General features: G+C 40.1%; 1 protein-coding gene across 4 annotated transcripts in view; it reads left to right on the top strand.

Moving 5' to 3' along the window:
* The window catches only part of TSNARE1 (t-SNARE domain containing 1), a 469627-nt gene that overhangs the window by 425573 nt on the left and 17222 nt on the right, over window positions 1–26832 (top strand). The window contains exon 14 of one of the 4 annotated variants that reach the window (XM_058029917.1): window positions 7905–7961. The exons of the other annotated variants lie outside the window; for them this stretch is intronic. The gene's annotated coding sequence lies outside the window, so the exon portion shown is untranslated. Of the gene's footprint in view, window positions 1–7904; window positions 7962–26832 lie in introns of those variants that run through there. 4 annotated transcript variants of the gene reach the window in all.

Here is a 26832-nt window from a genome sequence, read left to right as displayed (position 1 = left end):
TACAAAGTATGTATTTAGATAAGTGAAGGGAAAATATCTGTGGCATAAATCTGGCGATTTCAGCAGAAGTGCTTTGGGGATTAATTTGAGCTGCTCATTTCTGGGTAGGTACCAGGAATTCTGCTGTGTGTTTTTAAAGCACACTGGTCCCACCTATTGGGGCTGCTGGGGAATTGATTTTATTGGGTTGCAGTAGGTCGTTTGTCTTCATGCTGATAATTTTGTTTGGGTTTAGTAGTGTTTCATTATTTTCCAGTCCAGTGTATTTTTCAACATCTAAGGGATTTCAGGTGTAAATGTATTCCCCCACCACCAACCTCTGCTAATAATTCCACTGCTGTCTTTGGGTCAAATATTGATTGTGACCCCTGCATCAGGAAGATGTTGATATTTAACATCAAATTTTCTTTCTTACACCTTGTTTCCTGCAAAAAAGAAAAAAAAATCCCCATGTGAGCCAGCTGTAAGGATTCCTAAGGAAAGGCAGACTGAAGAAAGTCAGATTCATCATCTTGAACCTGTCCATTTAAAAGTTAGATTTTCAGCCTCAGTGAGCTCTCTGAACTCTTTGAACAGCCAAAATTGTAGCTATAAATAGAGGCTGAGCAGTCCTGCCTCTCTTGATGGTATCTCAGATGATGAAACAGCTTTGGGAGCTGCCTGCCCCTTCCTGATGGCTTTGCACAGATCTGGGTGAATGGCCTTAGGAAAATTAAGGGAGGGAAGAGGAAGAGGAAGAGGAAGAGGAAGAGGAAGAGGAAGAGGAAGAGGAAGAGGAAGAGAAAGAGAAAGAGAAAGAGGAAGAGGAAGAGGAAGAGGAAGAGGAAGAGAAAGAGAAAGAGAAAGAGAAAGAGAAAGAGAAAGAGAAAGAGAAAGAGAAAGAGAAAGAGAAAGAGAAAGAGAAAGAGAAAGAGAAAGAGAAAGAGAAAGAGAAAGAGAAAGAGAAAGAGAAGGGAATTTAAAGACAGAAGTCTATCCAGTCCACAACCATGATTTTTAATGGGACCCATTTAGGGAGGAAATATATGAGGAAAAAAAAAAAAGAACAAGAAGCATTTAAAGAAGCCAATTAGAGCATTGCTAAGTTAAAAAAAATCACCATGGAGTTTAACTCAACTTTTTCTGTTTACTTGCTCTAATTTACTCCAATAGACAGTGAAGATGGAGAAGTACATGAAGCTTTATCCCATTGTTTGGGAAGAGCCCACGGCTAAAACTGAGGACAAATACAGAGTAGGACAAACTGGTCATGGGTGTAGGCAAGGGGACAGCTCAATTGCAAATAACAAAAGTTTCTATTTGGTTTATTGTTATTTCCAAACTATTGGAAATAACAACCCTGGTGTTATAGGACATCAGGTGAACAAAAATCATTAATTGCTTCAAAATAGCTCTCAAAAACTTGCAACATGCCAGTGTGGAGTTCAGATTTCTGTCCTACTTTATTCCAACTGTCCCAGCTCTTTGTGTTCATTTCTTTTTGGCTTTGCTAAAAAAACAGAGAGTAGGAGCAGCATTTTAGTACCTTCCAAAATGACTTAATCTTTACTGAATGCCTAAATATTTTAAAGAATCCAGCTCCACATTCAGGAAGCCTGTACCTGGAGCTTTTTTTTACTGTAATGTGATTCATAGCCACAATCTGCTCAATAAAATGGACAGAACTCCACAAAAATAATGTGGTGCTTCTGCAGAAAAATAGGGGTTTTTACTCCTTTGTATATGAAAGATAAAAATAAGGCAAATATTAGAATAAGATGTCTAAAATTAAATTCTTGTTTATTCTTCAGACCTCTTTCTTTGAAATTTACCTTGAAAATGTAGCTTCAATGACATCATATATATATATATGATTTGCCTTCATCTACTAGAAGCAGAGTGTTGTGTCTTCTGATAATTCTTTCTTTTTTTGAATAATCTAAAATTCAAAATAATTCTTATATTCAGGTGAGATACTAGTTATGCTTTTATTTTATGCCTTGAATGATTCCAGAAATAGCTTTCTATTTTCCTTTCTAAATGATACTGGAAACTACAGAGGAGGAAACAACCCTGTTTTTGTCCCTTTTTTTCCCTATAATAATAACAATAATGAAAAGCAGAAGCATTCTGTCTGCTGTGCACCACAATTTCTCATCTGGAGACCTCCAGATGCTTTCGAAAGCCCATGATATTAACTCTGCTTTAGTGACTGAGGAAACAGCAGCCCACAGTTTAGCAATTTTCCCAGTATCACACTGAAAGTCCACAATAAAGGACTTTAAAGCACAGGACCCTGACTCCTCCTGTTTTATTGCCACATGGTTATTTCAACTGCATCATTTTCTCCATCCTCTGTCAGCTGAATTTCTTGCACCCAGCTGTGCTTGGTTAGATGTGATTTAATGATAAATCCACGTTTTAATTGTTACTCTGATGACAGGAGAGAAGGAATCTATCCCTTTCCAACCTGATCATTGTTGAGATGCAGTTTGGTCACTGAGGGGAGGAGTTGCTTGAGACTGGGAGATGAATAAATAACAAATTATTTGTTTATCTCTTTATTTTTTAATAATTAATTAATTCTGATGGGAGTCCTGTGCTGTGCTCATCCCTGAGGTTTCTCAGCATGTTCAGTGTCACAGGAGACTTTTCTTGCTGGAAGGCTCATGTTTGGGGGGCTGTAAATGAGATATGACTCTGAATCCTGTAGGACATTAAATTGCTCACAATAATGAGGCCAGGACTAATGAAGGATGAATGTACTGCTCTATTCTCCAATTTCTCTCAGAAAACTGTAGGGACCAAGCACAGAGGAGATGCAGCTGAGTTACTCCTGATGTGTATCACTACCTGCTACACATGAAGTATTGAAAATAGAGAAATCTAGTGTAAATTAAAATAAAAAAAATCACCATTACTTCTATTTTAAAGGAATACTAGGAAAACTGCTTCATGCTAATTTTCATATAATTAAGATGTACAGATCATTCCTAAAATTGACTGGTGAAGTCCAGCTGCCAATTAGACAGGTTTCAAGTGTCATGAGATTAAGTTCTGGGCTCCACCTTCCCCAGAGTAGTCTGGTATTTAACTGATGGGCTGCTTTAATCGTTTTGGCTGCCTAAAGCCTCTGCTGGAAGCAACTGTGAGTTAATATCACTGGAAAACAGGCCTGAAGAATTAACTGTAGCACCAATGATTTTAATTCTTGGTGGCCAGCCTTACAAATCCCTTATTATTCATTCATGTGAGTGTCATATTTAAAATGCAAATTCCTTCCCATTGTCCTCCCCTCATCTCAATGCATTTCCTTTGAAGTATCCCTGGAGCTTTTTAGGGGCCACCCACAGTGGGATTGCTGTGATCAGCCAGCTTGCAGAAGAGTGCCCTGCACCAGCTCAGGTGAATTCACCTGGGTCCTGCTCAGCAGTCCCAGCTTTCAAAAAGCATCCAGATTTTGTTTAAGAGGAAGAAAAAAAAAAAAAAAAGGTAAAATAAAGGATATCAGGCCAGGTATTTTTACCAGGCCTTTTTAGCAAGGTTGCCTCTCCTGAGACACATCCCAGTCATGTGTCTGCCACCATCACATGGCAGTGAGGTCAATAACATTAATAGATCTGGTTTGTCTTGCCCATGTTCTGCTGGTTTGGGAAGAGCTGAGCTCTCCTACGACATCCATTGCAGAAAAAAGTGTCAAGGCTCAGCTGGCAGAGTTCCTGTATCCATGTAGGGAATAGTCCATTGTCCTTGGTCCTTGCTACCATTCAGCCACAGTTACAAGTTTTCTAGGAAAGGAAAGTTTTCTAGGCAGGAGTAGCTGACCCAGGCCAAAATTGTGATAGAAATAATTCCATGAATGGGGAAAGGCCACTCTGATCCACTGCAGGATGCTTGGAGAACATATGGGAGGCAATTATTGTGTTTTCAGGTGAAGTCCAGGCTAGTGAATGCATTGTCTGATTCAACCTTCCAGGAGCAGCATAAATACTGATAATAATGACCTTAATAGCAAGGTAAATTGTATTATCAGTAATGGCTAAATAGTTTAAGAGTCTTCATCAAATGACTAAGTACCTTACCCAGCAGAGAGACTTGCTGGCTCCTGTGGGCTAATGCAGCCAGTATTAAAACTGGAACCAATGTATTTTTGAGTAAAGATTGCACTACTTGAGTTAAAAACCTATTTTTATCAGTTTGATGTGGTTTGTGGGGGGAGTTCATGCCCCCTAAGCAACCTTTGAATCTTGTGGCAAGACAGTTGTAGTTTAAAATTTATCAAAGTTTATATAATATTAACGTGGTCCTGGAAGAATAATGTCAAATTATCAATGTCATTTCCCACTATGAGTCAGGAAGCTGTGGCATTCTTTATCAACAGCATTTTCCTGAACTGGTAGAAGAAAACTACAAACATACTGATGGAAATTCATGGGTTGTGAATATATGTATTTATATATATATATATATATATATATATAAAATGTATATTTATATATATATTTTTTATATGATGGAGTGGAGAAAAGGCAGCTTCAGGGTGACTTTATTCTCACCTTCAGGTACCTGAATGGAGCCTACAGGAACGTTGCAGAGAGACTTTTGACAAGGACCTGTAGTGACAGGACAAGGGCAGTGGTTTTAAGCTGACAGAGGGCAGGGTTATATTAGATTTTAGGAAGAAAATCTTTACTCAGAGGGTGGTGAGGCCCTGGAACAGGTTGCTCAGAGAAGCTGTGGCTGTGGCTTCCATTCCTGGAAGTATCCACGGCCAGGTTGGAATATGGCTTGGAGAAACTTGGTCTGGTGGAATGTGCCCCAACCCATAGCCAGGGGTGGAACTAAGTGATCTTTGAGGTCCCTTCCAACCCAAGCCATTCCATAATTCTATAACATGATTCTCTGATTGGTAATGATCCACATCCATGAACCAACCATCCTGTTGGCTCCCTTAAAATTGTCTTCCCCCTTGGTTGAAGACTTGTCCCACTCAGCTTGATGTCCTCACATTGTTGAGCACTTTGTGTTACTGCCCAGTCTGGAACTCAAGTTCTGCATCTTTCCTACTTTTTAAGCAAGGTCTGGATGCCCTTAAGAGAAATGTTGGTGCTTTTACATAAAAAAATAATGGTCCTACCAGTTATGAAAAAGCTCTCTGGAAAGTTCTGTGGAAAATGTCCTGAAGGTGCTGGTGAACAGGAAGATGAGCAGGGGCCAGCAGCAGGACCTTGCTGCAAAAGCAGCAGAGGGAATCCTCAGCTGCACTGGATGTATTGCCAGGTGAGGGAGGTGATCTTTACCTCTGCTCAGCTCTTCCAAGCCACACCTGAAGTGCTGTTCCCAGTTCTGGGCTCTTCAGTACAAGGGACACATGGACATAATGGAGAGAGTCCAGCAAAAGGGCCACAAAGAGGAATCAGGGTCTGGAGAATCTCTTCCAGAGCTGGGACTGCTCAGTCTGGAGAAGAAAAGCTGTAGGGGAATCTAATTAATTCCCAAAATATGGGAAGGGAGGGAACAAAGATTGAGCCAGGCTCATTCCAGTGGTTGCCAGTGACAGGATCAGATTAAATGGGCACAAACTGAAGCACAAGAGGCTCCCTGTGGACATCAACCCTTTCAACATCAGCCATTCCAAGACTCTTTGATTTCAGGTGCTGATAATTAGAGAAAATTGGGAACATTGTTGCCTGGACAAAGCCAAACATCCTCAAACAATGGTGTGATCAAGTTTGCAGCTTGTCACAAATTTCATTAGCAAGTAGATAGTGAGTGACATGAACTTCCTTTACCAAATCCCCTTAGCTCTGTTTGGATTTTGTGCTTTGTATTTGGCTCCATGGATGTTTGGGAGACCTACTGCTGTTTTTATATGTGATTTGTGGATTTATTAAATGGATTTGGGAGTTAATTGTGTTGGGATGGTCCTGCCTGCCAACAGGAAACCAGGGCAGCATTTTCAATGCCCTTCAGTCCACATAATCTAAATAAATGCATGAATGCACAGAAATTATTCTACCTTGTTCCTTTTGCCCAGCACAATGTGTTGGCTCAAAGAGCTCAGATTTGCTGTAATCGCCTTTTCCTCCCCAGTAATTCCTTAGGAGTCAGCCATCTCCTTCAGAAAACTGCGCAACTGCCACCAAATCTAATTATTTCAGATTTTGTTTCCTTTTTATGAACTTTCTGGCATATTTTGTAGAAGGTTGAGAGAGTAATCAGTAACTTGTGAGTGAGAGAATCACAGGGGCAGAAATATTGGGAGGACACACTCCTCAATGATACATCTGCTGAAGTCAGGACTGCTTTGAAATTCTGTCATTAATTCTTAGTAGTTTAAGAAATTAATCTCTTAAACAGGTTTATCAAAGAAACAGGATTTTGTGACTCAAAAATAAAACTGTACAGGGACAAAATTTAGATTTTGAAAGGGTGAGAACAGATTCTTTTTTGTATTACCAAAATGCTCCCCCTTTTTTTTTTTTTTCCGCTAAGAAACAGTGAAAACTATGTAAACTTAAATACCCTCATAATCTTTCTATAGATTGTGTTGTTCTTAAAAAATGCATTCCCAGATAAGGTATTTTTACTGCACTAGATGTTCCATTTCTTAAAAGTTATCTTTACACAGCCCTGTTCTGAAAAGGCATCAAAGGTGAAAAAAGAGAACATCTGTTGCATTGCACTGTAAAATAAAAGGTTGTTTTTAGAGTCTATTTAGTTCAGTTCTACAAGAACAAACCAAAGAGGGCTGAACTGTTTCTGTTAAGAGATAATTCCTTGCTCCTGCCTGATGAAGCATTTAACATTTGTCCTCATATATTATCTGGTCTTTTTTGTTTTATATTTCCTATTCTGTCAGAGCAGTCAGCCCAGGACTTCCTTCTCCTGTGGAAAAAGCTATGGATTTTGTTCTTGGAACATTAAATATTAATTTTGATTACATTTCCGCCAAAATTTTGGATTTTTTTTTCTTTATGTGTGACTAGGAAAACTCAGCTTTACTTATTTATTAGGAATTTCATCAATACTTCTAGCATTATTGTGAAAAAGAACATCAGTTTCTGGCTCACTTCAGATTTAGTGAGATCTTAATGCTGTTTCTTGGAATGTAAGAAAACAGATTTATGCTTTGTTAATATCTTCTCTCCTGCTTCTGGGATCTCAAACAAGAATTTGTTTGCATGGTGGTCATCTGCATATTCTGAAATAGTTGCAGCTGTGCAGGACATGTTCTGTAGGGCCTTTTATCTTCCCTACCTTTAGAAAATACATGTGGATCTCTCCCATTTCACATAAAGACATAAAGGAATTGAGAGAGACAACAGGTTTTTACTTTCTGTCAATCCCACTTTATTGTTTTTTAATGATTAAAAGACATAACTTAGAATAAAGAAAATAAAAATCATTGAATCATAAAATGGTTTTGGTTGTAGGGAAGCCAAAATTATCTCATGGTATCTTCCCATAGGTAGGGACACCTTCCACTATCCGAGGTTGCTCCAAGTCCCATCCAACCTGGCATTGAATTTTCCAGGAATGGGGCATCCACAGCTTCTCTGGGCACTCTGTGCCAGGGCCTCACCACCCTCACAAGGAAGAATTTCTTCCTATTATCTAATCTAAATCTCTCATTGCTGAAGATTGCATGCAAGATTTATTCCATTACCATCTGTATGGCAGATTACCTTTGTCAAGTGGGCAGTTTGCCTTATCTCTCTCTTTGAGTGACCACAATCACTCCTCCCTCTGGAGGGGACATCTGCTGATAACAGACTAATGAATGTCACTGCATGACTGATAAGAACTAGAACATCCCATTGTGAGATGCCCCGCCCAGAGGGAGGAGCCAAGCATTGCTACCCAGATATAATCCAGAGGTTTTTGAGACACCAGCACGGTTTTCTCCACTGGATTCCCCACAGGAACAGCAGCTGCCTCTTCTTCCACTGGATCTTTGGAGGAAGAATCCATCCTTCTCTACAGGAGCCCCTGCTCCAACAGAACCCCCCCTGACACTGCAGGAGGGCTGCAGCCACATTTCCAATTGGACTGGTACCAACAGCCTGACCCACAGGGTGTCAGGTTGGGTTCTGATTCTGTCAGAGTTGTTCTAGTTACTGCATTGTTTATTTTATCCTTTATTTTTTTCTTTTCTCCATTAAAGAACAGTTATTTCCTGCTCCAGTATTTTTGCGTGAGAGCCCCTTAATTTAAAATTTATAGCAATTTGGAGGGGTGGGGAGGGTTTACATTCTCCATTTCAGGGGAGGCTCCTGCCGTTCTCAGCAGACTTCTGTCTTTCCAAACCAAGACACTCATCTTTTAGCTAAAAATATTTTAAAATATTCCTCTTCTTTAAAATTTCATCAGAACTTCAAGATTATTGGACATTCAGCATTTTTGTTTGCCATTCCTGCTCACAAGAGCAGCTGTTTCTTCAGTACTACAATGAGTGTAACATCACACTGCAGTGAAATCCAAAGATAGCACATCTCCAGTGGAAACAGAAAGGGAAATCACTCCTACAAAATGAACTGACATTTCTATGTGTCAGTTGGAAGTTTTGTTTTTCGATACAGACCAGATCATGCATGGGATATGACAATCCCCCTATTCTTTCTGAATCACCTATCATTGCTAATAGTACACCCTGTCACAAATACTCAGGCAAAATATAGAGTGCATTATACAGGAGGCAGAGTAGAACCCATCTCATTTTCCTCTCAGTGATAGTTTAGAGAAACAAAGCTGATTTTCACCAGCAAAGTGCAGAGATACTCAGGGAAATGATGCCACTTCTTTCCTTATCCAGGGACTTGGCTGATTGGAGGGTGAGGCATTGATGTGGGATGTTCAGGAGGCCTTTTTCAATTCATCATTTCCAGGAGGGACACACAAACAAATATGGCATTGCACAGGCAATGACAGGATTTCCCTCTGGAATACAACACATACTTATGGCTTAGAAATCTAAATTCAAACTGGGAAGGTGGAGCAGAGGGAGAAGCAGTTACTGCTCAGTGATTCACAGACTCACAGAATCATTAGGGCTTAAAATACCTCCCAGATCATTTAGTTTAATTGTCACATTTAGTCCAATTGACACATTTAGTCCAATTGTCATCCAAATACCACCAGGCCCACTAAACCATATCACAAAGTTCCTCATCTGCTTGTTTTCTTAACACTTCCCGGGATGGTGACTCCAACATTTCCCTGAACAGTCTGTTCCAGTGTCTGACCATGTAATTCTTCCTAATAGCAACCTCTTCTGACACAACTTGGGGCTATTTCCCCTTGGTCTGTTATTTGTTAGTTGGGAGAAAACACCAACCCCTACCTTGCTACGGTCTCCTTACAGGGAGATGTAGAGAGAGTTAAGGTCCCTTCTGAGCCTCCTTTTCTCCAGGCTGAGCCCCTACAAAGCTCCCTCAGCTGCTCCTTTTCAGACCTGTGCCCCAGACCCTTCCCCAGCTCCGTTTCCTTCCCTGGATACACCCCAGACCCTCAATGTCTCTCTTGTGAGAGGCCCAAAACTGACCCAAAAATTCGAGGTGTGGCCTCTCCAGTGCCCGGCTCAGAGGGACAATCCCTGTCCTGGTCCTGCTGGCCACGCTGGTGTGACACAGAAGGTCAAGAGATCATCTGGGCACACTCAGGCTTATGTTTGGCCACTCTTGGCCAGCACCCCCAGGGCTTTTCCTACTGAGCAGCTTTCCAGACACTCTGGAAATGTCCTGGAGCACTGCAGGGGCTTGTTGTGACAGCAAGGAGGAGACCTTGTTATAAATAAGAAGCTTGACTAGGTCAATATTCAAGCAGCAATCAATTTATTGATTAATATGGTAAAGTATGAGCAGTACAGAGCTGGGTACAGTGGGGGAAGTTTTCCCTCCAACTGCACACAGATAGTTGGGGCATACAGGTGTTTATAGGGGTACTCATCAGCTTTCTCAGCAGTTTCTATTCCCAATTTTTACTCATCAGCAGTTTCTATTCCAAATTTTTACATCACAATTCTATACACTATTGTGATTTAGTTTTTCTCAGGATGTACATCCCGAAAGGAGTATCCCAGGTGCTGGTAGTCCAGTTTCCAACAGAAGGAAAGAGTATTTCATCTGGCGAAGTCCAGTTTTCAGATGTGGGTCCACCTTTTGATTGCAAGGACTATAAATCTCAAAACAGTGATGTCCAGCTTCCCTTGGTAAAACCTATAAGTCCTTGAGTTGATGTCCTTGAGTTGATGTCCATCTTCCTTTCTCAAGATGCATGTTTCCTTTTTATATATTCTAAAGCTATAGTTTCAAAAGATCCTTACTACAAGAAATATTCTAAAATTATACTTCAAAAGGTTATTATTGCAAAACTCTTTAAGGCTTACAAGCAGAAAGTTACTGTCAAAAAGCAACATCCTTAAAGCTTTAATTCAAATGCTGCTAAATCGACTTAAGACTTATAAAGGTTAATTGCAAACAAAGGATAGGTTCAAAGGCCTTCTTCCATGCTTTATTTTTCTCAGTTATTATTAGAATTAGTTTTTATAACTGTCCCATGGTTGGTTTCCGCACACATTGCTATCACAAGTACACACTTTGCCTGTATGTACCTGACACGAAACTCAACTTTGAATTTCACAACCTTGTCTTACAAAAGGTGTCTAATGAGGTTCTACTGATCAGCTGAGCTCTGGAGAAGCCCCAGTCAGCTCAGCTTGGCCATGAGCAGGGCTGAATTTCATTCCTGGGCTGGGGCACTTGATCCTGTTTAGAGGTAGTGGAGGTCACTTGCAATGGTTTTCCCAATTTACTGTGAGTTCTCCTTCAGCACTCCCGTGTTCCTGTGTGCAGTGAAATGTGACAGAGCCCACAAAGGGCTTGTGCTGCTTCATTTTGCAAAAGGGAATCTGCAGTGGATGCAGCCCCTCGCTGTAAATTCATCACAAATCATCACAAAGATCCAGCTAAGAAATATTCACAGATATTAAAACTGTGAATAAACCAATGCATTGTCCCAAAGTTCTCTTTTGTATGTAATTTTTCCTCCTTTCCCTTTCACGTCCCTGATACAGATCAGTAGACAGTTTAGAAGTCGGTATTCAAACTGCTTTTTTTTTGGGAGGTTTTTCTGTTTCTTTTCAGTCCTGTTTCAAAAATGCTGACTGAGACTAACAAAGGGTTAAACCATCTTGTAGTGGGCAGTGAGACACACAGAGATTAGGAAGGATTAAATCTCTAAATGTCAAAGGGAGAGAAAGGAAGAGCCTGTGCTGCAATCTTGACTGAGCATCCCATCATTGCCCGACTCTAATGCTGGGGAAACAGAGATTAGAAAATCTTCAACACAGCTAAGTGCAGACTGCAGCTCGGAGATAAGTGAACCAGAATATCTACTCTGGGCTCATTTGTTCAACTTCACTCATCCAGAGCCTTTCTGATGGGGAAACACAGATCTCAATACAAAATTCAGCTCTGCTGTCACTTCCTGAGCCACTGTCACTGTCACTTCCCAAATCTCTGTCACTGTCACTTTCCAAACTATTCCCACAAGTGAAGATTTATGCTCTGCCCTGCTGAAGTTCCCAAGGATGGGTTCTTGGGTTCAAGCATGCAGCTGGGATGCCCACCAGGGATTTAATCAATGGTGCCTCAAATTAGATAATATTTTTTTGTTCCTTGCTGCTGTTGGCCAAGAAGCCTTGAGAAGAATTGATGGAAGAGTGTTAGTTTATATTCAAAATACAGTTTCCTCTCTTCTGAATCAATATGAAATGGATATTCTCAGGAAAAACATGTTTTGCAGATTCTGTTGTCAAACTCTTGGTCATTAAGAGACTCTAGCAGATTTTCCCAAATTTGAGGACAGATCATTCTATTCTATTTTATTTTTCTTTCATTTAGAAGTTACAAAAATTTTCATTTAATTTCTGTGATATGATCCAATCCCCTGAGGGGCAGAAAATCTACAGACAAGTCAAATCTGGCCTGATAAATTGAAGAGTAAACAGTAAATTTTACTTATAGAAAAGTATAAAAATATCTGAAACAGTGTCTGATATGGGGAGATCACTGAAGATGAAGTTGAAGAAAAAAAAAATCACACAGATTGTATAATATTATCCTTTATTCCTCTATTTCACTGTGAAGAGGGTTTTTTTTAGCTATCAGCATAGTGGCATTCTGGATAGAGTTTGACAGTGGTGATTAATTGATAGCCTTGGGTTTTAAAACACTGAGAAAATACCTCAGGCCCTGAAGTACCAACTCCTTTCCCATCCAGGTTTGGTTTAAAAATTGCTCTGGAGGTGCTTTGCAGTTGAGATGATTTTGGCAGAGAATTGAGAAATGCATTTGGAAGTGTAAGATAAAGGGTAATTTAATTTATTTCTTGTTAATTTTCAGTGTCTTCCTGGGTTTTTTTTGTGTTTTCCAGAATAAGAATGTGAGGATTGCTGGGTAATACTATCAGCACACTGGTTTCAAGGGTGATAGGAGACAAGGAAAAACAATTTGGAAGTCAGTGTAAAAAGTAAAACAGCAATCAACCATCAAGAAACCAAAACCCTTGTGTTTCAAGGATGATTTAAAAAAATGTTTCTAGGCCTTAGGAAATGCAATTTGCTAATAGACTGTAGTGCAACGATTAAGGGGAAGCGATTGTAATTGTAAATTACCCTGTGCCACGTGGAAGGCACTAATACACTTAAAATACAATAGTGCATACATCTATGACTGGTAATGAAGGTGATAATCACCTTATATTCACAAAGGAAATGATGTAATAAATCCTATATAATGCAGTTTACAGGTTACCTTGGCAAGGGCACTTGAATCGACAAGCAGAGAACAGGCCCTCCACGAGCTGCAGTATATATTATAATTAGGGGCATAAAATTCTAATGAAATGTTGTCCTAAGTGATATTGATTCCAATTTGGCAGACTAGGAGCTCAGTGATGTCATGATATTCAGGTTGGTTGGTGCACCAAGGAATTCAGGAACACCCATACTACCCTTGATGGGGCCCTTTCCAGCTTTTCCCTCAGTAAAATTTGTTCTCTGACTCCAAAATAAAAAGGAGAGAAAAGATCCTGCAAACACTCAATTGCAGCAGAAGCCATTTTCCAGCTTTAATTAGCATAAATGTAACATTCTATGCAAAAAAGCAATGGAACTGCAGACCGTACAAGCTGAACAAACACTCCCCAAAGTGTTCTTAATTTCACATCAATCTCACTTAGTATGGGGGGCTGGAGAGGTTTGCAAGGAGAGTTTCATGGTAAAGTGGCCCTGTAAGGCAAGGGAGAGATCCACTTGGGGCGGGAAATTGTGGAAGCGAATCAAGGGCAGCTTTGTGGGATCAGGGTGGAAATCTGGATAAAAAAGAGCAGGACAGACTGCAATAGTGATGGGAGATTGGCAGAGGTGCCAACAGGAGCAGCACAATATCAAATATAGTCTTATTTTGATTATAACCCTTATAAAAGTGGAAAAATAATAAGGAAAATAGCAGGGAAAGACTGGAGGAGTTAGACTTGCTCTTTCTGGAGAGGGAAAGGCTCTTTATGGTATTCTAGAAGTTAAAGGGTGGCTACAAAGAGGGCAGAGGCTCTCTCATCACAAGGAGGCACATGGGCAAGACAGGTTGGACAAGTTCATCTTGAGAGAAGAAATAATTTTTTTACAGTGAGAACAGCCAATCACTGGGAAAACTTCCCAAGGGATGTGGCAGAGTCCCTGTCCCTGTAAGCTTTTAATCTGTGCCTGGACAGAGTCCCAGATGGAGTCACCAAGGCTCCCTTTCCCAGAAAACATTGGATCAGATGATGCTTTGAGGATCCTTCTAGCCTGGGCTGTTCTATGATCCAGTGAGTCCAATGACACATGAAAATAATTTCTAGTTGTTGATATAGACCTGTAACAAAAAAATTATTTTTGAGTCATTATAATTACTACAGTCTTCCAAATAATTTCATATAAATTGCTTTTACACCAGCTTTGTCTGAGTATTGTCCATCCCAGGATAAAAACCATATGATACTCAAGTTTTGAAATAACAACTGAACACAATTGCAAACACAACCAACTCTGAAAATCCATTGTGTACTTTTCCATTTCCACAATAGTCCCATAGATCTAAAAAATGTATTAAAATAGCAGAGAGCTGGAGGTGCAGGTAATTATCATGTGTTTGTTGTCAAAGAGAGTTCAGAAGTCCCATTCAAGTTTTATTTTTCCTTATGCATGCCTTATACTTGTTCATGTTATGGCAAGAAGTAAAAGCCTCTTCAGAAAAGCTGAGCCCTGTTCCTCTGAAGTTGATGGTTACCTCTGAAAATGAAGATTACCTTTATTTTTTAGTAAAAGAAAATGTCTTACATAGGAAACAGCAAGGTACATCTGTGTCTTTTTTAGCCAGGCACTCAAACTACCCAGATTTTGGACAACCAGGAAGAAAATAGTATGTATTGTTTTGCACCCTTTATTTATAGTACTGTACCTTCAGTACAGTTATTTTCCTTCAGCAGGAAAATAGCAGCCTTGTACTCATAAAAACTCAAATTAAAACATTTTGGAAGAAGTGAAAGCAGATGTTTTTAGGAATGAAGGAGTGCAGAGGTTAATTCTCAGTGACTTCCCTTTCAAGTGATGAGTCCTACATTGACTGCCATTGTGCCCTATTGAAATTCTTATTATTCCATCACTGATAGCACTGAGGCAAAGGGAATATCTCACTGACCCAGTCAGTCCCCATAACTCAGCTTGTTAGACTTCCAAAGGGTCTCCTGCCCAGCAGACAAATAAACTCAGCTTGATGTTATAAAACCCGTCAGACGTTTCAGGGCAAGACTGGGACGAGCAAAACAATGTATTTTTCAGACAGCTGGGTGTGCAGTGTAAGCAGAATGGACTGCAGAACTGGAGATCATATCCTTGGAGATTTACTGGAAATGCATCCCTGCCTGTTTATCTGGTTTTATATCAGCACAAGTTTGCAGTTCCATATGCTGTTCGTTATCTGGGGTTTTGTCAGAGCCTCTGCTTCGCTCTTATTCTGTCTGTGCCTGTTCTCCTTTTGTGAGCCTCTCCCAGCCTGGCTGGTGCAATTTCAGTGGTACAAACTTTAAATGACAATCCAGCAGGATAATGTCTCAAAGGAATCTTCAGCACTGCTGGGTAAGTGAAGCACAGCAAAAAAACACAAAGTTGTTTTCTTATTTTTTATATGAGCAGAGGGTCAGATGCAGAGTCAGAGCCCAGAGTGAACAGGCTGGCTCAAGAACAAGTGGTCAGCACAGGGGGCTTTGATTCCTACAGAGTCCTGCACCAAAAAATGCTTCCACATCCACATTTAAAGAAGCTGTCACAATGTAAGAGAGAAGGTTGATAACTAACAGTGAGAAAAAGATCAGAAACAGAAGAGATCAGAAATAAGGTGATTAATTTTCATGGTGGAGGAAATTATGAACAGGAGCCTTGGCTGCGCTGTGCATAATGCTTTTTCAAGAAGTGAGGTAATGATCTGGTAAAATTACTGCTGACAGAGAGTTATTCAGGTTATTTAGAGCTAAAGAGTCTTCAAATTATCTCAATGACTGCACAAAAGAATAAAATTCACTGTTGACAAAAACAAAAATGGGTGCATAGGAAAAAATATGAAAACAGTGTGTAATTATTGTCAGAACTCAAATTATCTATTCCAGCTAAGGGGAGAAATTGTTAAGTCATCACCTGAAAAAGCCAGCTCAGTGGCAGCCAAAAGGGCAATTATAATGACAGGAATTATTTGAAAACTGTTTGAGAACAAACCAGAAAACATCATTAAGCTGGCTTGTAAAAATTCATAGGATGCACTGATACAGAAGCTGCATGCCAGACTAATTGCTCTGCCTCTGGAAGTTATAGAAACATGGAACAAAATATAGAGGGAGGCAATGATGCTGATCACAGATATGGAATGGTTCATGAAAAACCTTTTGATTGTGGAGCTGCTTGCTCAGATTCAGGCCTGGGAACAGCTGGTCTCCACAGGCACCACCTGGAATACAACACTGAGAGAGGTGTGTTATGTAGAGAAAATAAGAGAGTGGCTTGGACGCTGCAGCAGTGTTGGAGTGAAATAGGAGGACATGGAAGTAGAATTAACTGCAGGATTGGTTGGTTTCTTGATTCCTTTTATTGTTGTACATTTTTTTTATCCTTCTTCAAATAAAACAGAGAGGGACAAAATAGAAATGTCCCTCTTAGCTCAGGAAAACTGCCAGTGCTCAGATCCTTGCTGGGAAAAATGCCAGCACTCCACTCATGCAATATCTCTCTCACTTTAAGCACACTCTTTAGGAATTGGGGGAAGAGTGCAAACCAATGAAACCTCAATATAGGACATGCATTTTCTTTATGCATAGAGAGAGAGAAAAAACAAAAAGGACCTAAAATCATGAATTCTCAGTCTACTAAGCTGTACAAGGGAACTCTTTTATTTCTCCAGGATTATGGCTTTTGCAAGTGCTCTCTTCACAGAACTTTGTAGCTCTCCATCATTGGTTATTGCTGCTGTGCTGCCTGCAGAGCTGCTTAAGTTCAGAAATACCTCAGGCAGAAACAGAGGGAATGGAAATACGGAAGGGTGTTGCACCCTAAAAGGTGTTGGGGTTCAGGAGGGATCTCACAATCTTTTTCCCTCTCAGTGTGAAGCTGATGCATTTATCTCAATGCTGTTTGAGTTATGCTGGTGGTTTCAAGTTATCATCTGGGGTCCCAGTTATTTTGGAAGATGCATAAACATGGGCTGGTGTAGCCATGTGGATTTCTTATGAGCTTTAGTGCTTATTTGGGTAAAGGATCTACACAGGATGAGTCAGCAGGAACATAATTTTTTTAATGAAGAAAAAAAGAGAACTTCAAAGGTCCAAATCAAGTGTAAAATGTTATAAATCATTGCTGTACAGTGAGAAAGAGACTGTGCTTTTGTACCTTTGAAAATCTTCCTCCTTACGCCTAAATCATTTCCCTCAGCCAATACACATTTTGGTTGGAAACAATTAGAGTTTGGAATATCTGTGGGAACAAGATGAGCCTCTCATGTCTGTCTGAAATCATTCACATCTCAGCTGAAGGCTGCCCATGGAACAGCTCAAACATGGTTTCATTGCCATCACCTGACCTAGATTATCTCATATGTAAAAAAGGAGAACGAAACAAAACCAACAAAAAAGCCAGAACCAAAAAAAAAAAAAAAAAAAAAAGAACCAAAACAACAAAACAAAACAAAAAATCTCACTGGTGTCTGGAAATTAAACCCAACAGGTTTAATATTTTGGGAGAAGACCTAGAAATGCCTTGATTTTAGCCATAGCTTTTCCCAGTGTTAGAGCAGATCCATGGCTATATAGACAAAATAGAATGAAGTTCACCAACCAAACCACTCAGTGGTGGAGTCTCCATCCTTGGAAGTGCTCCAAAACATCTGGCTGTGGCATTGAGGACATTGCTTAATGGTGATCATGGTGGTGCTGGGTTGACAGTTGAATCTGATCATCTTAAGGGTCTTTTCCAGCTTTAATGATTCTGTGATTCTCTTCCATTAATTTGATTGATCCTGCAGTTCCCAGTTCTGTCTGCAGACAACATGATGAAAATTTGACACTTTAACTCTCATTGTGAGATTATTCCGCTTTTTACCCTTCTCCAATCTCTCAAAACAGGACAGAGCATGAGGGGATCTAAGCTGGGACATCAGGAGAGGCAGAGATATGAGGTTAATTAAGACTGTAAGTTGTCATACTAAATGGATTTAAGCATTACATTCTGAAAGACTTTAGAAACACCCCCAAGAAAATTCAGAAGGAGCAACAGTGCAAAAGAATCAAAACTTAGTTTTGTCTTTATTACCTTGGCCTTACATTTCTGCCCACAAACACCTCGTGCTGTGGTGTGGAGGTTACTGGGGAGCTTTGGTGGGATCCTTAACCCAGCATGTGGGAGGACTCCAGATCCAGCAAAAACCATCCCTGAGCACAGTGGGAGCACCTGAACCCACCCCAGGCTCTTTTGCATGGACACAGAGCAGATTGAAGTGATGGGTTATGAGAAATGCTGCATGAAAAGGAGGGGAAAATGAAGAATGGGGAGGAAGGACATCTTTCATGGTTGAGAGAAAAGTTTTGTTCCAGATCCCTGTTCAGTGTATGAATGGTGTGTCTTATTTCACATCCTCAATCATATCCTCCCCATTTCACATCCTGAATTTGATCTGCTAATTTATGTGGTTTGGGTAAAATTGCCTATACACATATGCATATATAAGTACATGTATTTCATCTGTGAGGGAGAAAGCGTTATCAAAACTCAAGAAATTAATGAGTGATTAAGTTCTCACCTAAGGTCATACAAGACTTTGTGCTGTCTCTCAAAGTCACGAAAACCTTTGAGAGGCACAAAGAATTTATCCCCTGGCACCTCTCTGACAATATCAGCAGCACAGCCACAATCATTGGTACCTTTAACCATCAAGGCCTTCCAGGAATGGGGATGAGGCCACTGATTTGCTTTGGAGAGGCTGCAAAGTGACTGCCACCAAATTGAACCTTCCAGCACTGAGAAGCTGAAACCATTTTCATCTCAATCTCTGCGGCGAGGCTCCTGTTGAGCATCTTCAGAAAAAAAGTGCTGCTAAGTTTCCCCTAACCTGCTTCTCTGGCAGGAGACAGATGAAAGAACCATCTCTTTCTATGAAGATATCTTTGAAGGCTCTTGTTTGCTGGTGGGACCTCCCATTGGCAGTAGGGTCTCGACTGCTGTGCTCCCAAACTCTGCTGTAATGGATTCACTTTTATGGGGGTTTTCTCACAGTTCATCCTGGCTTGAGTTGCTCTTTTTGTGAGAGCTGTAATGGATGAGACAGTCTGAGAGCAGAGCCCGTGTGGTCCTTGATAGTCAGCAGTGCTCCCTTGAAGATGCTGGTCGGTCTAATTCTAGGGGTCAAAAGAACAGCAGAATGGTTTGGGGTTGAAGAGATCTCAAAGATGATCCAGTTCCAACCCCTGCCATGGGCAGGGATACATTCCACCAGACCATGTTGCCCAGAGCCCCATCCAGCCTGGCCTCAAACACTTTCCACTCCTTGAGCTCTGTCAGATTGCTGCTGTGACCACTGCTGCAGTGCCCAACAACCCTCTGAGTGATATTTTCCTAATATCCCACCTAAATCTCCCCTGACACAACTTCAGGACATTCCCTCAGGTCCTGTCACTGTTCAGCAGAGAGAAGAGATCAGTGAGAAAGCTGCAGACCACAGCTGGGCAGCATCAATCTTAAACAACCTAAAACCACCAATCTTAAGTCACACCTGGACCATGATAATCCATGAAAAGAACAAGGAAGCCCCTTTGCTCTGGCTCTCCATCAGTGACACTGTGAGCAGCTACTGCACAATGCTTCTGCTGTCCCTGCCCAGGGAGGAGAGTCCAGAGCACTGACAGGGAAGCACCAGGCCAGTAATGAGTCCTGCATTGAGCAATTAAATTCAATGAAATGTGAACAATGATATTGACATCACAGGGAGCCTCCTGCAAGCATCAAAAGGAAGTTGCCATGAATGTGAAAGGCACCTCAGCCTCTCCACGCTAAGGGAGGGATTGGTTTATTTTTAACACAGCCTTGACAAAATGGATTTTTTGGAATCTGTAACTTCCACTGGCAACTGGCTCCTCCAGCAGGGAGTAAAGAAGCCCCTGAAGGCACATCCCATCGAGTTATATCTGACACCCAGGGAGAGGCAATGAGCTTCAGCAGCCAGGCTGCAAAGCAAGATGAGCCTCGTAAAAGGGGGGCAGCCGGCTGTGCAGTTAGGGCTAATCGTAACTGGAACCTAACAGGAGAGGAATTCTCTCTGTGGCATTTGGGTTTAAACAGGCTGTCCCCAGAAAATGTGTGGCATGGTGTGGCAAAGCGCCTAAAAAAAGAGACAAAGAGAACTGTCATGTCTGAATGAAGGATTTTGCATTCAGTGCTTGACTTTCAGTGTTGTCTGGTGGTATTTTAAAATGAAACAACATTTGCTATGTATGGATTACCACTTTTCCACATATATTCAACTTAAATTTAATCTGTTAAGAAAAAATAATCGCATGATTCAGCAACAAAGCAGGAGCATGTTTTATGTGAAATGAGTACAAACTATTTATGCAAAGATATCAAACTTTAAAAGGAGTAAAATATTTAAAAATTAAACTATTGTGAGCAAAGATAAAAATTAATATTGCTTCTATAATTTGTTTCAGCTCTCTTTTGTATATATTCTGGTATGATATAAATTTCAGTCATCTAAGGAACATGACATTAGGCACAGAATGATGAGCAGCCAGTGACCAATCATTTCTCCCTTTCATTTTACCATGTGGTCACAGATATAATTTACTGCACACCACTTAAACCAAAAATGTAAAGTTAATCTCTTCTTTGGGAAGATCCATGTCTCACTTAACCATTGCATATCAAGAGAACCCCTTTTATGTAGGATCACCCTTTTTTGATCAGATTTTATGAATGAGGACCCAAAGTGCAGAGATGTTTTTGTCAAAAGTGATTGGATGCTGAATTATTCACGCTTACAGCCTGTTTTATTCTGAGAGCTGAGCCATAGGACAGCCTGCAGGCTCACCACAGGTCTTATCAGCAGATGTGCATTCCCAGAATCTTGCAGATACCCAGGTCGTTGGATGGTTGTTTCCCTGTGAGTGAAAGTCAAGGGAAGCATGGAAGAGGCATTGCCTTTGCCTGCACTTCCTGAGAGCTTGTGGGATGAAGACTGGAGCAACTGGATGGATCATGCAGGTGACATTTCTAAAGAATTTAAAATTTCTGAAGAATTCAGAAGTGGACATCCTTATGCTTATAGTAAACACAGGCAAATCCAGCCCTGTATCTATTTTTCACATGAATGACCAAAGCAATATTCTGGGTGCCACTGCCAGTATCAGTCCCCTGTTTGAAAAATGGCTACATTAGAATTTCTCAGCAAGGCATCTGAAGAATATTTTAGGGCTGTGGATAAAAAAAAGAGCAAAGTTTAATCAGTTTACTGAGTTTGCATCGCTGTATGAGGTGATCTGTGGTAATCAGCAAGCAAAAAATGACCCTCATTGAAAGGGAGGCAGAGATGCACAGGATGTTTCAAGCATTTCTGGCAGCGAGTCTTTCTGGGTAAGCTCATTTAAATGGTTATGTGCCCCCTTATGGCCTCATCAATGAGGCTATTAAAGCTAAGGTTATTTCCAGCAATGGATACACTTGCACATTGCAAACTTGGGAGAAGAAGAGAATAATAAAAAAATAAAAAAAAAAGAAGTCAGCAAAACAGAGAGAAAAAAAAGTAGAGAAAAAAAAGAAAAGAACAACCAGGATTTTGACAAAGCCAATTCTTTCCTACTGCTGTTCAGAGATAACCAGTGATGGAACAGCCACGATAAACTGTGTGACAATGGAGATAAATCCTCGGGGAGCGGAAATTAAAGCTTGAAATAAATGTAGGCGACTGCAGCATAGAAAGGTGGGAACACTGTGCTGTCTAATTATAGGATAAATACATGCAAAACAAATGGTACTAAAGCACATGGGTCACTGTCTTCAACAGCTGTTGCAGTAGAATTTTGAGCTTTATATTATCCACTTCCGTGATGAAAAGTGAATTCTGTCATCTGCTCATCTCACAGCTCTTGGTGAGCCATTTGAACTCCTTGTGGCTCAAAATGCCTGCAAGGAGTCTTGAATTCAGTTTTACATTCATCATCTGATACCCAAAACACAACAAAATTCCCCTGGGATGAAAGCTTGTGTATGCAATATCCTAAGTCAAGCAAAGTTTTATTAACAGCTCACTGTACCTCGAGTGAGACATTGGTTATGGGAGCAGCAGTGTGGCAGAGTCCTTCTGGCCTCTGTTGAAACAGAGGTTATTATTTCTAGATTTAAGAATTTTGCCTTTTCAAATTCCTTTGACTTTTAAAACAGTTGAATTTGTAGCTTTTCCTTGTGCTCTGACTCCCATTCTGGTTTAGAATGATTTAATGTAACTTCTGAATCACTCAGGCCTGCATCAAATCTTGTGAGAGCCAGATGTAAGGGTGAATACAGAAAAATAATCCCTGAAAATAAGAATATATACAAACTTCCCAAGACTTGAAGGTACAAAATTATCTTTAAGGCCATCGTACTGCCACAGTGCAGTTGGGATGCTGGGGACAGAGGTTCCTGTCTGGGTGAGGTGCTGTGGTGAAGTAATTTTGTCTGGTTTTGTTCTAAATGCATCTCACTTCAGGACTTTCAACTCTCCCCTCTTCCTAGAACATCATTGATTTACTTCTGCTCTTACTCTTCAGCCCATAACCTCCTTGACTCAAGTTAGGCTGGAATCACGGGAGAGGAGCATCCCTGAGCTCTGGTGCAGAGATTTGGAATAAAATGCAAATTACTTTAGATAGATGAAAATATTTCCTCTCTCATCTTGACCAAACTCTACTTTCATACTATTTTTTAATTCCCAAAGTAGGGGTTTAAAACTATTGACAGTGAAAGTGTGATACCCTCTCAATTCTTAAAAATATGTCGGGATGATGTTTGATGGCATTACTATCCACACCTCTAGGAATTGTTCTACTGAAACCTGAAATGAATCACAGGGCAGTAGGTTTCACAATCCAGATGTGAATTTATGTGTGGATTTGTCAGTCATTTGGAATACAGCTTTTCAATTTATTCCCACTGCATAATTCTATATAATTCTGGATGAAGTCTGAGTTATAAATCGACTTTGGTAAAATGTGATTATTTTACATGCTTTTAATTACATTACCATGTCATTGAATTTGCATAATAAACCTCCCAATCTTTTCCTCTTGTTTGAAAAAATATTTTCTTCTTACCAGTCATTCCATTCTCACCATCTCTTCACCTCATTCTCGTTTGGACTCTAAATGTTTTTCCTGCCATTTCTAATTTTATATTTTCCATTGTTACAAATTCTCACCATATTCCAAAACCACTAAGGAAAATTAACTACATTAAATTTTAATGTTTCTTCCCATGAGTCAGTTCCTCAGTTTTGTTTCAGTACTTGTTGTCCTTGCTTTGACTTTTGTGTATCTACTTTTTTGGTAAAGAAAAGTGATCTGAACTTTTAAATAAATCCCTTGGGCTAGATGGTCATTTTAGGCTCATTCCTATTGAACTATTCTATTCTATTCTATTCTATTCTATTCTATTCTATTCTATTCTATTCTATTCTATTCTATTCTATTCTATTCCATTCCATTCCATTCCATTCCATTCCATTTTTTAATATGTCATTCTCTTTCCAAGTGAAACTTCTCTCTCAGTCTTGGATTGGCCTCACAAATAAAAGTTGGTCTGAGGTTTTTACTGAGTGGAGCTGCAAAGCAGTCATGGAATGGCTGATTTGCCTTCTTAATTCTTAACAAATTGCAGGAATTTCTCCTGCTGACACTTACCTGTGTGTCCTGGCTTCAAGAACCAATGGCACAATTCCATCCTTTCTTTTTAACCTTTTGTGATGCTCCAGTGCCTTGAGTGTTGAGCGCCACAACTTCAGCTGATTTGTAGTGCTCTGGGGTAATTTGTGGCCATTTGTCAAATCTGGACAGGTTTTCAACTGAATAAAGTATTCAAAAGAAATCCTGAATCTTTCACATTTTTGGGAAGTTTGCTCAGGTCTGCACTTGGTGCTTTAGGTGCCAAAGTACCTTGGAAAACTTTACCTTTAGCAAGATTTCTGCTGAAAACTGATGTGTTGGCTGGTACATAACCCCATGGCTGAGTGCTCACAGCATATCAAGACAATTTCAAAAGCCCCAGCCCTGCAAAAAAAAAACCCCAAAACAGCTGAAAGCAATTAGATGAAAGGAATTTCATAACTTTTCTATGACAACAACCTTTGGTATTCTTAGTACATTTTTATTTTGAGCAGTGAGTCACACAAATGCAGAGAGAAACAACAAAGAGGACGTCAAGTTCCATTACGGTAGCTCGATGGTGGATGACAAGGGCATCTGGTTGATAGAACAGAACAGAAAATTGCACTTTGTCTGGCAATTAGGGGAACAAAACGGAAAAAATTGTCACTGTCTTATTTCTGTTTAACTTCAAAAAGTACATATAATTCTGCCTGGGGAAGTTCTGTAGGTGGCTGCCTGCCTTGTAGTCCTGCTGAAACATCAATTTGTGTTCAAAGTGGAGAAGTAAACTGGGTGATGAAATATTCATCTGACTAAATTTCTGAGGTTTTTTGTTGTTGTTGTTTTGCTTTAAAAAAATAAAATATGAAAAAAGAAAAAAGTCCCATTGCTGGCTGGCTTCAGCTTCGGTGTTGATGTAACCATTCATGACAGAATATTGTTTTTTAATGAACTTTGCAGCTGGTTGGAGTTTGGTGCCAGAAGGACTGAGTGATGCTGTGGACACAAGAAATGAACTCCTTTTTTTTTTCCAAAAAAAAGCCGAACTTACGTGCATCTTCTAAAAGATCTAACACAACCCAGAGATCCCTGTCCTGTGCTCCACTGAGGCTGAACACAGTCCCTGCAGTCCTAAGTCTTTCATATTTTGGCAAGATTGTTCAGGTCTGCACTTGGAGCTTTGGGTGCCAAAGTACCTAAAGTATCTGCAGCTACCAGAATAGGAATAAAAAAGATAACAATTTTTTGACACACATTTTTTCCCATCTTTACAAGATTACTGGCTCAATACTCAAAAGGAAATTTGAATGAGTTATCCCAAAAAATTTCATTTCAAGCTGTAAATAATATTTTTTGTTCTCTCCTTTTTCTTGAATTTTTTTTTTGTGATTTTGAAAAAAAATGTGACTTTTTTCTCTGAACACAAACCAAATCCAGCCCATTACCAACTGGATTCAATATTAAAATCCAAGGAGGATTTATTTATTCCCACAAAGGGAGTTGAATTCCAAAGTCTTCCTCACTGTGCCAAGGTGGAGGTCACAGAGAGCACAGTCTGCTGTGATGAAGCTGCACAGAGCAGCAGCAGCATCAGAACTGGGTGAATTGGGACCCAAATTACGTAGATTATACATTTCCTGTACTTTCTCAGGTTTCTAATTCCATTATTAAATTGTTCAGCATTATCACTTAATTGTTCCTAATGACTTCATACATAACAAGCCACTGTTGCAACAGAAAATTAGACTGTCTGTTCTCTCCGCCTTCCAAATGTTTTATGAAAAGAAGAGGAAAGCACCCCACAATCTGCATTTATTTATAGCCTTTAAGGAAACCCAGTGAGTCACACCACATCCTCATCCAGCAGGATTGGAAGGTTTTCCATTAGGATAAAAAACATTTTCAGATTGTTCACTGAGAGGGAAGTCAGTTGCTGGACTCAGCAGGGTAGTGGTCCTGGCACCAAGTCTGTCAGAGTTCAAGGAAGGTATGGACAAAGCTTTTAGTCAGATGGTTTAGTTTTAATATGGGTCCCTTCCAACTTGAGATAGCCCATGATCCTAAATCAATTTTGGGGTCAGTACCTCTTGGCAGAACATCACTAAAGCTTTTTGATCATTCAAAGTGCTCCATATTGTATAACACTTAAGTTAGACCTGGACTTTCATGTTTTTCACTTCAGGTTCCATGAGGTCCTTCTGCATTCTGTTGCCCATCCCATCCCATCCCAAAAACAAGAGCAGCAAGATAGGGAGTTTTATTCTTCAGAGATAAGGCAAGAACCCAACTTCCCAGTGAGTTTTCATTTATGTTTGGACATGGCTTGTATAATTTGTAGAACATGTGGTTTCAAACTGAGAGACAATAGGTTTGGATTAAACAGGGGGAAAATTCTTTATTCAGAGGGTGGTGAAGCCCTGGCACAGGTTACTCAGAGCAGCTGTGGCTGCCCCATCCCTGAAAGTGTCCAAGGCCAGGTTGGATGGGGCTTGGAGCACCCTGGGATGGTGGAAGGTGTCCCTGCCCATGACAGGGGATGAAATGAGATGATCTTTAAGGTCCCTTTCAACCCAAACCATTCTGATTCTTGTATTCTGTGAACATAGCTCATATTTAGAGTCCATGAGCTAAAAAATGCAAGGGTTCATGGCACAGTGTGAGCAGAGACAGAAAGCAAGAGAAAGTAGCAGAACCAGGACTGTCCCCTTCAAATGAGCTGTCACCTCCACAAAGGCACTGCTAGCATGTGACACCAGGGCCTGTGACAGAGGTTTTCCTTTCAATCCATCTCTTCTGAGGTCTCGTCCCCAAATATGATATGAAGGAAATGCAGTAGAAGACTTTCAAATTAAATAGGAGAAGGGAAATGGCATATGGCAGAAGGAGATGGGTGTGCTGGTGATGGAATATTTAGGATTTTTTTCTATAATCTTTTATATTTATGTTGAAATGTGATGTCCTGCTGATGTTGAGGGTAGCCCATGTGGTTCTGAATTTTTCAAGGGATAATTTGCTTCAGCAAACTGTCCTTTTTTCTCTCTTCTGTTACATTAAGAAGTGTGATTTTGTAGAGTTTGGAAATCTCTCTATTCAATTTAGAAACAGATTCTACAAAGTGAGGATCTTTCACTGGCAGTCCTTTAAAACAAAACAAGCAAACAAACAAATAAGAATCCAAAGAGAAAAGCATTAAGCAAAAAGATTGGCATTAATAGAAATTTCTGTCCTCCTGATTGCAAAGTTTAGAAAACGAGAATCCACAAAATTACACAAACATGTTTTGCATTTCCAGAGCTAATTGGTGCATACTGGAGGGGAGAAAATTACACCAACTTCTAAACAGAAATGTTAATTGCCAGCCTTTGTTTTGCAAGGCAGTAA

This window comes from Melospiza georgiana, chromosome 1 (assembly GCF_028018845.1).
Source record: "Melospiza georgiana isolate bMelGeo1 chromosome 1, bMelGeo1.pri, whole genome shotgun sequence".
NCBI lineage: Eukaryota > Metazoa > Chordata > Aves > Passeriformes > Passerellidae > Melospiza > Melospiza georgiana.
The sequence above is the reverse complement of the archived record's forward strand: the minus strand, read 5'-3'. Positions and strand labels throughout refer to the sequence as shown.